Source organism: Silene latifolia, chromosome 3 (assembly GCF_048544455.1).
Source record: "Silene latifolia isolate original U9 population chromosome 3, ASM4854445v1, whole genome shotgun sequence".
Classification (NCBI taxonomy): Eukaryota; Viridiplantae; Streptophyta; class Magnoliopsida; order Caryophyllales; family Caryophyllaceae; genus Silene; species Silene latifolia.
In genome coordinates this window covers 114,133,690-114,145,690 of record NC_133528.1, presented here as the reverse complement: position 1 = coordinate 114,145,690, position 12,001 = coordinate 114,133,690, and the positions used below count along the sequence as shown (strand labels likewise).

The 12,001-nt window shown below is 35.4% G+C and overlaps 1 long non-coding RNA gene across 1 annotated transcript; it reads right to left on the bottom strand.

Annotated features, from left to right (window-relative positions):
- Positions 1-1,708: 1,708 nt before the first annotated feature.
- On the bottom strand, positions 1,709-6,330 carry LOC141647870 (uncharacterized). The gene is made up of 5 exons (XR_012545882.1): positions 5,986-6,330; positions 5,730-5,859; positions 5,440-5,637; positions 5,217-5,350; positions 1,709-2,079 (listed from the first exon to the last, which is right to left on the bottom strand). It is a non-coding gene; the product is annotated as an uncharacterized LOC141647870 (long non-coding RNA).
- Positions 6,331-12,001: the final 5,671 nt, after the last annotated feature.

Here is a 12,001-nt window from a genome sequence, read left to right as displayed (position 1 = left end):
AGGGATGTTTGTGACTTGGTGAGCAAGCAAATAAATATGGAGACCAGGTGAGATAAAAATAAGAGAAGTTCTATTTTTACCAAACTCTATTTCCATAGAAACTCCAGCCATCCAAGTTTACTAAATACCATGCACATACACACGAAATAGGGGGACAGACAGAAACTCATTAAACCAGCGACGAAACAAAATATTCAAAGATCAGATCCAGAAATTCCATACTCGTTCAAATCAACTGTCTCAAATATACAATCCCCAACTGTCTCAAATATACAATCCCGGTTTCAAATCAAACCTTACATCAAATCATCCCAGTTCCATATAAGCGCATAAGAGCCAATAATTAACGACAAAGTCAAGATTCATTAATAGTCAAACATCCAGATAGGCCTGAGGGTACCGACATCAAATAAGTTTTTTCTTTACTCTTTCTTTTTATTTTGCTTTTATTTATTTTCTCTATTTATTGTATAAACTAACCTATTAATTTGTCTTGTAAATATAATTGTATAACGTTTGTTACTAACTTTCTTTTTTCTGTCTTAAATTCGTCAAATATATAATATTACAAATAAATAGTAGAGGCCGTCAGTTTGATGGGCGGTCCGGGTGCCTAACACCTTCCCTGGCCGTACCTTTACCCCCGAATCCGCAATCTTTGGTTCAGACCGGAGTGACGGATCAGTCCCCATACCAGGGATCAAAAGGGGCCTTTTCCGTTAAAATATTTTTGTATGTTTTTTTTTTAAAACCTACTGGCAACTCCATATTATTTACATATTTTTCAAAAGGGAGATTTTTTCAGGGATCTCACAGTGGCGACTCCGCTGGGGATTTAATAAGCGGGTAAGATTTGAAATTTATTTGTAATATTATATAATTTGACAAAAAAAAAAAAAGAATAGTTGATACGCGTAATTTAACTTTACTGCAAATTAATTTGATTAGCGTACAACTGAGTATATAAAAAAATTTAAAAGTACCCCGTATGAAACTAACCTTTCTAACAGCACAAATTTGCTTTTTTAATGGATATGTCTTGGATTAATGGCTTGTGCATGCGTCAGAGTTGGTAAGGTCAATTACTCCGTATAAAACACGTATGCTAATTAATCTGCCAAATTGTTGATGATAGTGTTTGCTCTTCGTATTGCTCATTTGCTCTTTATTTTATACATAATATGGTATCGTTATTTCCGTGCTTTATACTTTGTATATTATTTCAGACAAAAAAGACATAGGCTCTCGGTAAGCCAATATTATGTCATTCTAAGCTATCCTAATTCACCCTCGGTAAGTATGTTGTATACTTAGAAGGTCCATTCGTCCGACTAGGCCTTACACATATTTTCCACCTCATGACGTCGCGTTTTGGCAACTCGTCTGGTCCATATGACTGGGGGAGCACAAAAGCGAGAGATACCCTCGTGGTATTTTAATGTTGTGAGTCACTTTTTCTTACCCACAAACCTAACCATAGATCCCGTAGATCCTTTGTCTAGGTCATGTTTTATGTATGTCTCGTTTGTAAACATTGTGTCATGGCCACTAATTAACCTCATAGATGAAAAAAAAATGACAAAAAAAACTGACATTAGAAGCATGCATTGCCAGCACCCTACATTGATTGTTTATGTTATGAATAGAGCTTGGTTAAAATTGATGTTTATGCACCTCTATTTGCTCGTGTAGAACAGTAGGGTATATATGAAAGTCCAACTTTTACCTGTTCTCATGCATACTTGCATCATCTGCATATGGCATTAGGTTCCTTCTGGCATCTGAGTATAGTTTTACATCCCACATAGCCATAACTAATACAAAAGAAATAATACACACTGGTTGGTGTGTCCATATAAGCTTCACATTTAATGAAAGTCCAGCGTGTGCATTCCGTCTTTAAGAGCTAACACCCGCATCAGGTCGTGGAGGTCACAATAGGGTCTGATTTGCTTCTACATACAGTGTCATTCATAGGATATCGTCATACATGTTCTGCGTCTGTTTGCATATTACCATTCGATTCATCAGTACGGCATGCAATACTTACATCTACACAAATCACATCTTGCGTCAGTCCTGTACAAAAAAAAAAAAAAAAAAAAAAAAAAAAAAAAAAAAAAACTAATAAGTAGTTGCATCAGTCCTATGTGGATCAAGCATTCAGTCCATTTAATCATTAGATGAATAAACATGCATCCTAGGCAGTGAGACTCATATACATAATTCTGAACAGTATAGTAATAGCATAGCACAACAACTAAGCCTTTTTTTAAAAAAAAAAACAATAGGTACTTGTATTCAGACCTCATATAGCATTAGGTCCATTCTTGTTTACTATAAAAGAGAAAAACAAAATCGTTTTCTAAAAGCTAAGATGTCATGATCTGGGATAGGGAGGAGTAAACAAATCCCTAATTTTAATAGCCACTCTAGCTTGAGAACAAAAGAAGGGTACAAGAAGACTAGACAATACCAACTCACATGTAGTTTCCATCAAAATTTGCTTAAATTAGGACCATCCAAGTCCTTTCTTGGTTGCATATATATATTAAAAAAAAAACTAAGAATAAGAACAAACATGTCAATAGAATAAGAGAATTCACTCTTATAATCATAAAATCTCATACGAGTGTTCCTGACATTACCTAAAAAAAACACTAGTTTACATAAGTATCTAATTAAGATACAACCATCCTAGTGCTTTTTGAGTTGCATAAAAAATGAAACAAAGAGCATATGTCATTTTTTATTAGTCACTTGTTCTACTTTTTACCCTTAACTAGTATAATAGACTTGAAGTACTTTAGGTCGTATCTTTTTAGTTTAGATCAGTCGACCTCTTAGAATAAGCCTGAACTAGGGCATGCATTTGACCATCTTTTCCATCCCTATGGTGTGATAATTCCTTGATCGCCGTGTCTCTAACTAGGTGACCTATAGGTTTGGAGACTCCATCTTTCTACCAGGTTCGTCAATTTTCCGTATGGTTACCAAAAGAGGTTCGTCAATTTTCCGTATGGTTACCAAAAGAGCAAAACTCTCTATCTACCAGATTAATCAATTTCTCATATCTCAAATGACTACTAGATGAGCACAAACTCACATGATCAACCGTTATACTAATTGCCTATCCCTTTCCATTGATGCTAAAAAACTAGCTCAAAAACATTAAAACCATATTCCCAGTACACCCGTGCCCAAACTTACCAAGTGAAATACGGGAGCGCACACTCCATGCCCTTAAAACAAGATAGGTGACCACAAGTCCCTTAGAATGAACTTAAGATGTGAGTCTAAGTACCGATACGAGTTCAAACAGATCCAAATCCAGTTTCAAGACTCTCAAATATTCAAAGAGAAAAGTTATGATCTCAAATAGATACAACTACAATCTCAAAAGACTCAAAAAATTCACAAGTAAACAAAATTTCCAGTCAAATTTGCAATCAACTCCGATGTCAAAAGTCTCAAAAATTCACAAGACAAAAAAAATCCAACCAAAGTTACAATTTTATCCCGTATCAAAAATCTCAAAAATTCAAAAGACAAAATAAAGTTCCAGTAAAAAAAAAGACAAAAAAAGTTCCAGTAAAAAAAAAAGAGAGACAAAAAAGCCGGTCCAAGATGTTAGTCACTTTTTCATTTCTCAGACGAGTCAATTCCACAGTTACATTGTCTCCATACCCTTGGAACGATCCTTTCATTCATTTAGGTGAGTGAGAGAGACACACAGATCTTCAGTGTCTTCTAACACCATAGAACCTTCTACTCCACTCCATCTATCACCCTCGTTTAGCATCTAAGAATTCGGTGGATGTACACTACACTTATACGGTCACAAAAGTATTTTATTTCTATTGTATTAGTTTTGGGTAATTAGCCGAGCTTGTTACTGTAAAGAGGGCAAAACTCATTTTACAATATGAATCTCAAAATCCAAGGCAAAAAAAAAAATTAAGAAAAAAAACGGCACAATCACGACCCACACCAGGTCGAAAAAAAAAAAAGAGATGCTTTTTTAAAAAACAGATTTGCTGTGTGGCACTAAAACAAACACACCAGAAAATAAACAAACAGGGGGCTACCACAACAAGCAGCCTCTGGAGGATTGTGTCACAGGGAATCTAAATAGAAGAATTTCAGTCAAAACGAAGGGCCTAAGGGAAAAGTCATTATGCATGTGTTAACAATTTAGAAGACAACCGTGACCAATAGTATTGTAAGGACGTACAATTTGATGATAATTCGATAGGCACAACACCTAAGCAGCTAGGACTAGAGTACTCCGTCCCTTGCCCAGATCATACTCAATAGCACGTTTTAATTTGAAAAGAAACCAGGACTAGTAATTCGGTGTGTCATGTGTCTATTGTCTATTTTACGGAAGAGAATGCATTGTCAATTAGCTAGTGTGTGTCTCCATTGTCGTAAGTACATTAGCATCTTGCATTAATAGAATCATAAGCACTCTACAGCTAGACCTGGCAAACGGGTCAACCGGGTCGGGTTCGGGTCGGGCCAGTTTGGGTCGGGTCATTTCGGGTTTCTCAAATTTTCGGGTTAGTTCGGATCAGATCAGTTCATTTCGGGTTACGGGTCTATTTCGGGTTTGTTGGTCGGGTGTATTTCGGGTCAAGCGGGTCGGGTTAATTCGGGTCAGACCATTTTCGGGTCAAAGATTAAGAGAAGAGAGACATTTAAAGTCTATTAGGGTCAATTAAAGTTATATTTCGTCGGGTCATTTTCGGGTTGAGTGGTTTCGGATTGGTCATTTCGAGTCGGGTCTGTTACGGGTCCATGAAAGCTCGGGTCATTTTCGGGTCGGGTCGGGTCACTTAGGGCTTCGGGTGTCATTTGGGTTCAGCAATTCGGGTCGATTTCGGGTCTCGGGTCATCCTTTTCGGGTCGGGTCAAACGGGTCGGGTTGATTTTGCCAGGTCTATCTACAGCATACATCATAAGCATTCTACAGCATGCATCATAAGCACTTTTTTCTATTATCAGCATACACTCCTTGCGTCATACAGTATATCATAAATTATTCATGTAGCAATCGCACTATTAGTTCAGTCCTATTATCAAGCACACTACTTGATTCGCAAGACCAGTAAAACTACCAGTTCAATCTTATTATCAAGCATACAACTTGACCAGTAAAGAAATAAAACAAAGAAGAGAGGCGGTTAAAAATCAGTTCAGACGGAAAATCTTACTATTCGAAACGGAGCTTGATACCAAGAATGGAAATCCGGTCACAAAGCACAAAATCCGGCGGTGCTCCTTCAACAGTCAACCGTCGCCAACCGGTGCAACCCACATCAGGAGCCAAGGATGTGAATGCAGTCCACTATTCAAGCACACAACTTGATTTAGTCGAAGAGTAATAAAAAGGGGCATAATTTCAAAATCAATCAAAAAAGAAAAAGAAGCACTTACTTCGACTGTGCTCCATTAGCAGTCATCCGGTCGCTAATCGGGGCTCAAATTGTGGCACACCTCCGCTTATTTCACTCTATCTCAGGAGCTAGCAGAATCGACAATCACCAGTGCTCCTTCATCAGTTAACTCGTCGTCATCTATTGCTCAGACGAAGGCTAGGACGGCACAGCTACTATCCCAAATCAGGATAGAACGCTTGAGCAAGAGTGGAAATTTTGAAGATAATCATTTAAGGATCATAAAATTCGAAATCAATCGACAAAAAAAAATAGAAATGAAGCACTTACTTCGACGGCGTTCCGCCATTTGTTCTGCGGTTGTCGATTGGAACTCTGGATATCAAATGACAGCTATGATGGTACAACCCGCACCGATTTCATCCCATATTAAGGATAGTCGAATTGATAGGCGTTTTCTCTGATGGGCAACAACAAACGAAAGAAATTCAAAATAATTCAATCACAATGTGACGAATGATTGGAGCTTCGTTGAGCAACAATGGTGGAATTTAAGAAAATTAATTAGAGAACAGGAAGAACAAACCTGAAGTCATAATACGAAGGGAAACTTGATCGATGAAATGAGTATCCGAGATGCAAAGTCCGTCTGAGGATCAAGGCCATGTCAGCCCCGACGGCGCTCCGTCATCGACCATCTTATCGCCAATCTAGCGATGGGTATGGCGGCACAACTTCAGAAGATTGATCTCGTCCCAAATCAGGATGGTACAATTAGTTGCTTGAAACTTCATTTGAGTGACAATAGAGGAATTTCAATCGAGAGATCAGAGAAAATTTGGTCATGGGATGATTCTAGAATAAAGCATGTAATTTGGGGAAAACAAGTCTTGCCCCAATTAGTCAATTCTGAAACATGTGATTGTGATTCAAGCTGCAAGTCCATTTCAAGTTTGGGTTAGGAGCACGTCATTTTCCCTTAAATGTCCACTAAATTATTTCCAAAATAATATGTTACGATTTTTTTTTAAATCCCGATTAAAAAATGAATTTACGTTCCTCACTCATTTTACAAGTTCAAATTTTATTTTTTAATTCCAGCCTATTTTGTTAGTAAAACATTACGATTTTCAAATTCATCCTTTTTCAAAATAAAATTTTCAATTCCTTGGTCGGCAGGCCCTGACATGCATCTAAGTTCTTAAAATAAAATTTTCTGAACTTACCTTTTTTGCAAAATAAAATTTTGCAATTTCTAAATCAATTGGTCGGCAGGCCCTGACATGCATTTGAGTTCTTAAAATAAAATTTTCTGAACTTGCCCTTTTTGCGAAATAAAATTTTGCAATTTTAAAATTTATCGGTCGGCGGGCCCTGACACGCATCTAAGTTTGTAAAATAAAATTTTACGATCTTATCCATCTTTTTTCAAAATAAAATTTTGAATTAATTGGTCGGCAGGCCCTGACATGCATTTGAGTTCTTAAAATAAATTTTTTTGAACTTACCTTTTTGCGAAATAAAATTTTGCATCCTAGTTTGTAAAATAAAATTTTACATTCTAATCCCTTTTCAAAATAAAATTTTGAATTCTTCGGTCGGCGGGCCCTGACACGCATTCGAGCTTGTGAAATCAAATTTTGCAGGTTCATTCTTAAGTGAAACAAAGTTTTACTTAACCAGATTCCAGACCAGCGAAACAAAGTTTAGCTATTCCAGATTCCAGACCAGCAAAACAAAGTTTTGCTTTACCAGATTCCAGATCGGCGAAACAAAGTTTTGCCATGCCAGTTTCCAGAATGGTGAAACAAAGTTTTACCAACTCCATTCCAGATTGACAAAACAAAGTTTTGTCATGCCAGTTCCAGACAAGCTAAACAAAGTTTGGCTATACCAGTTCCAGACCGGTGAAACAAAGTTTCACTATGCCAGTTTCGGAACAACGAAACAAAGTTTCGTTGCACCAGTTCCAGCTTCATTCCAGATTAGTAAGTTGCACGAGTTCCAGCTTCATTCCAAATTAGTAAAACAAGGTTTTGCTAAGCTAGTCCCAGATTTCAGCTACTCCAGACAGGTAAATAAGAGGCCCAGGTACGTTTCTTATCCTTTATCTGTCCCGACCGGACTACTTTGACCTTCGTCTTACTCAGACTCGGTCAAAGTGGGGGCTTCTGTAGACACCTCAAACAGGGACGAAGCTCGGACCAAATTTAAGGTGGGGCCGAAATTTTTATTAGGCTAATAATCCATAAGCATATAGTACAAATTTTGACTACATCTTAATGCTTAGATTATAACTAGCCAACGGATAAAATTATAGAAATCAAAGAAGCAAATTCACCCAGCAAAATAATTTGGCTAAATTACTCTCACCTAATTAGTACTCCCCTTTTCATCTCCATCAACTTACAACCTCCCCAGCAATCCATCTCCGTTTTTTCGCATTGAAGTTTTCATAACTCCCTAACCTATTACAGTATTAGTTTCTCACCTAATCAAACAAAGATGTTTTCGACCTATTTTCAGCAAAGTTACGGTAACAAAGAAGTGATCATTTTCATTTTTCAAGAGGCAATACATCGTATACGATAACTGATGCACTAAAAAAACATACGAAGTATTAGATTAGGAATTACCTCTAGCTAATCACTGAAGCCACAACTCACAACTTTGATTCAACAGCAATGGAGACTCCTTTTTGTGGGATTTTTTATTTTATTTTTGCATTTTACCAGTTTTCTATTACGGAATAACACGTACAATACCAATTATTACGATTATTATTCTCTTAACCAATTTATTAGATGATCTTATATAATTTAGGAAATATTCATTTTTAGACAAAGAGAAATAATTCACAATAACGGTAGTTATTGTGTAATTGATTTGTTTACATATATTACATTCTCAATCTTGGATATATTGCGCAAGTGTAGGGAGAAAGTTAAGGAATTTTTTGTATTTGTAGAAACGTACAGATTTTTTCCAGAATTGCAGCCCGGGCCATGGCCCTTTGGGCCAAAGCTGAGCTTCGCCTCTGACCTCAAAGTTGTCTACTAGCCTTATGGGTACCCGATGATGAGGCTCAAATTTAATGACTAAATGAAAATTGACAATGTTAATAATTTATGACTCTTTACACTTATTTTCCAATAAATCACATAAAATGGCATAACACCACCTAAAAGCCCATATTCCGATTCAAACTGTTTTGATCCGTTTCATATTATTAACCATTTTTATAAAATCCAAAAGCTATATTTTTATAGGGAATAGGGATAATTTGCTATTGGCCCAAAACCAATAAGAGCGATGGATTTATAAGTCCGTGGGCATTAGATAAAGAATTTAGTGAAATGATAAGTCCGGATTAGAGTTGAATATCTAAGTCATATACGGACACATGTGTATGAGAACTTTATCATGAAGCAAATAGGGATGTTTGTGACTTGGTGAGCAAGCAAATAAATATGGAGACCAGGTGAGATAAAAATAAGAGAAGTTCTATCTTTACCAAACTCTATTTCCATAGAAACTCCAGCCATCCAAGTTTACTAAATACCATGCACATACACACGAAATAGGGGGACAGACAGAAACTCATTAAACCAACGACGAAACAAAATATTCAAAGATCAGATCCAGAAATTCCATACTCGTTCAAATCAACTGTCTCAAATATACAATCCCCAACTGTCTCAAATATACAATCCCGGTTTCAGATCAAACCTTACATCAAATCATCCCAGTTCCATATAAGCGCATAAGAGCCAATAATTAACGACAAAGTCAAGATTCATTAATAGTCAAACATCCAGATAGGCCTGAGGGTACCGACATCAAATAAGTTTTTTCTTTACTCTTTCTTTTTATTTTGCTTTTATTTATTTTCTCTATTTATTGTATAAACTAACCTATTAATTTGTCTTGTAAATATAATTGTATAACGTTTGTTACTAACTTTCTTTTTTCTGTCTTAAATTCGTCAAATATATAATATTACAAATAAATAGTAGAGGCCGTCAGTTTGATGGGCGGTCCGGGTGCCTAACACCTTCCCTGGCCGTACCTTTACCCCCGAATCCGCAATCTTTGGTTCAGACCGGAGTGACGGATCAGTCCCCATACCAGGGATCAAAAGGGGCCTTTTCCGTTAAAATATTTTTGTATGTTTTTTTTTTAAAACCTACTGGCAACTCCATATTATTTACATATTTTTCAAAAGGGAGATTTTTTCAGGGATCTCACAACTCTGTACCACTTATTGAATCAATAGTTTACCATACCTAGTACTCCCTCCGTTCTATTTTAGAGTGTTTTATTTAACGAGAATTTTTCATGGTACCCCTTAATTTTGTTAGATTTTCCATGATATCCCTGTTTTTAAGAATCTGTCTATGGTATCCTTGAGATTCCATTTTTGTGCCCATGGCACCCCTAATGTAACGGTCGTTAAATGAAGGTTAAGTTTTGATGATGTGGCAATAAATCAGTAATTAAAAATTATGGAAATTTCCGTGGTACTCCTTAATTTTAGATTTCCTTTGGTACCCTTATTTTTCATTTTTATTTCATACTAGTTGGAAAGCCCGTACGATGCACGGGGCTCTAATTAGAATAATCTTTAACAATATGTATATTGAGTTTCTTAAGAATTTGTTGAACAACGTGTTGTAAACGATGGTTTACATTGTTATGATATAGTAGTAGAAGTCAGCTATGTTAATGAATAAATAAATAAATAAGTCCAGCTATGTTAATCATAATATTAATTAAGCGGTATCTAACATTGTGAAACTCATTGATATATTTGCTATTAGTACACTTAAAAAAAAGGCAAACAAAAGAATAAGACAAAGGGAGTAAAATAATAAATAAAAATGAACAATAATATTTACGAATCTATGTAAAACTAATAAGAGACCTATTTTAACTTAGATAATACAAAGACATCTGATAGCGTGTATATGACAATATGAATCATTAAAATTTCCTATATGATGGAGTATAAAATAGATGTATATTTATTCTTGAAGTATAACTAAATAAATATTTTATTTCTAAGAGATAGCATAGTAGGCTACTACTCTTAAACCCGATTAGTTTTAGATTAGTTTTATTAAAAATTTAAAATTATAACTCATTTGTGTTTATTTTAAATATTACCTATTAACAAATTCAAGTCTCTATTTTACCTTTCTATCCTGCTCTTTATTTATAATAATTAATGCACAAAGTTTCAGAAAAGAGCATCACTTTACAACCGATATATATTCAATTAGTTGTTGTTTTTATATCTTAAGGTCAAACTCTTAAGTTTAATCTTATTTATCACACTAAGGAGTACCTTATATTCAATTAAACCCATATGAGATACCTCATAGACCATAGTTAATATAACCGTTGACAAAAAAAAGTATGAAAAATTATTGCAATTTTAAATATACAATCAGTGCATAAACAAGCAGTAACCAGTCATACATAGATCGCAATAAACATTTATGAATTGCAATTTAGAAAATTAAAAAGAAAGTAACCACATATTTTTTTTGTATATTTGGCAGTTCAATATATTTTTAGCGTCTATTATGTATTTGATATGAAATTGAAACGTAAGTCACAGTTTGATAATAGATTTCGGTGATATTCGAATTGTATACAGTTTACATTATTTCTCTATATATTTATAGTACACTTAGTATATTACTAAGTCGTAGAGTAATTACCAATCAAGAGAAAGAAAAATTTAAAAAATGTAAGATGAGAATTAGCATTGTAAGATACTGTGTAATTTATTTAAAAATAAAACTTATCCGAGAATAAAACATAAAGGAATGAAAAACAAAAATGAGAATATAACATATACTTCGTATGTGTAGATTGTTAAAAAAAAAATTTGAATATTTATCTTGAAATTGTTGCTTCGAAAGCATTTTATAGCGAATATATACCTATATTTTGGTCAATCGGTGTGATAATTATTACTCTCCAAAGAGCAGCATGGTGTTGATTGTTCTTTTTCAGGTTAATACTAAGTTAAATGTATTATGAATCGGTTAATGATAGGGCGCTATCGGGTGGCGCCGAGATTGGGTGTCACCCTCTTACATGCATCATTTATTGAAGGAGTCCCCACTTACTACATCTGAGAGAGTGGCGCTGAGATTGAGTGTCACCCAATGACGCCTTATCATTATTTTACCCTAAAAAAGATGCAGCATGTTCTTTGCAATATTTATTCCCTCCCCTGTTTCTTCTCCTGCTCCACAAAACACCATAATTGTTGCATTTTTTAGGCAGTTCAACCCAATCGCACAACGCAACTCTTCCGCGTTGTCCCATGGTACGCCCAACATCGGCCATCCATGCCAATGAAATACCCAGCCACATGAAAGGATTAACCAACCAAACCATTCGGCATTCACCATATATATTTAATACCCTCGAGTCTTGCTTGATTAACTAAAAATGAATGACTACTTATTGGCTTCGATCTTCTAGAGTTCGTCGATGACTCATATTGATGCTCACAACCTACATCGACCGATGACTTTGACAAACCAGACACCACCACCACAAAGTCCTTAACGAACCAAGTGTTT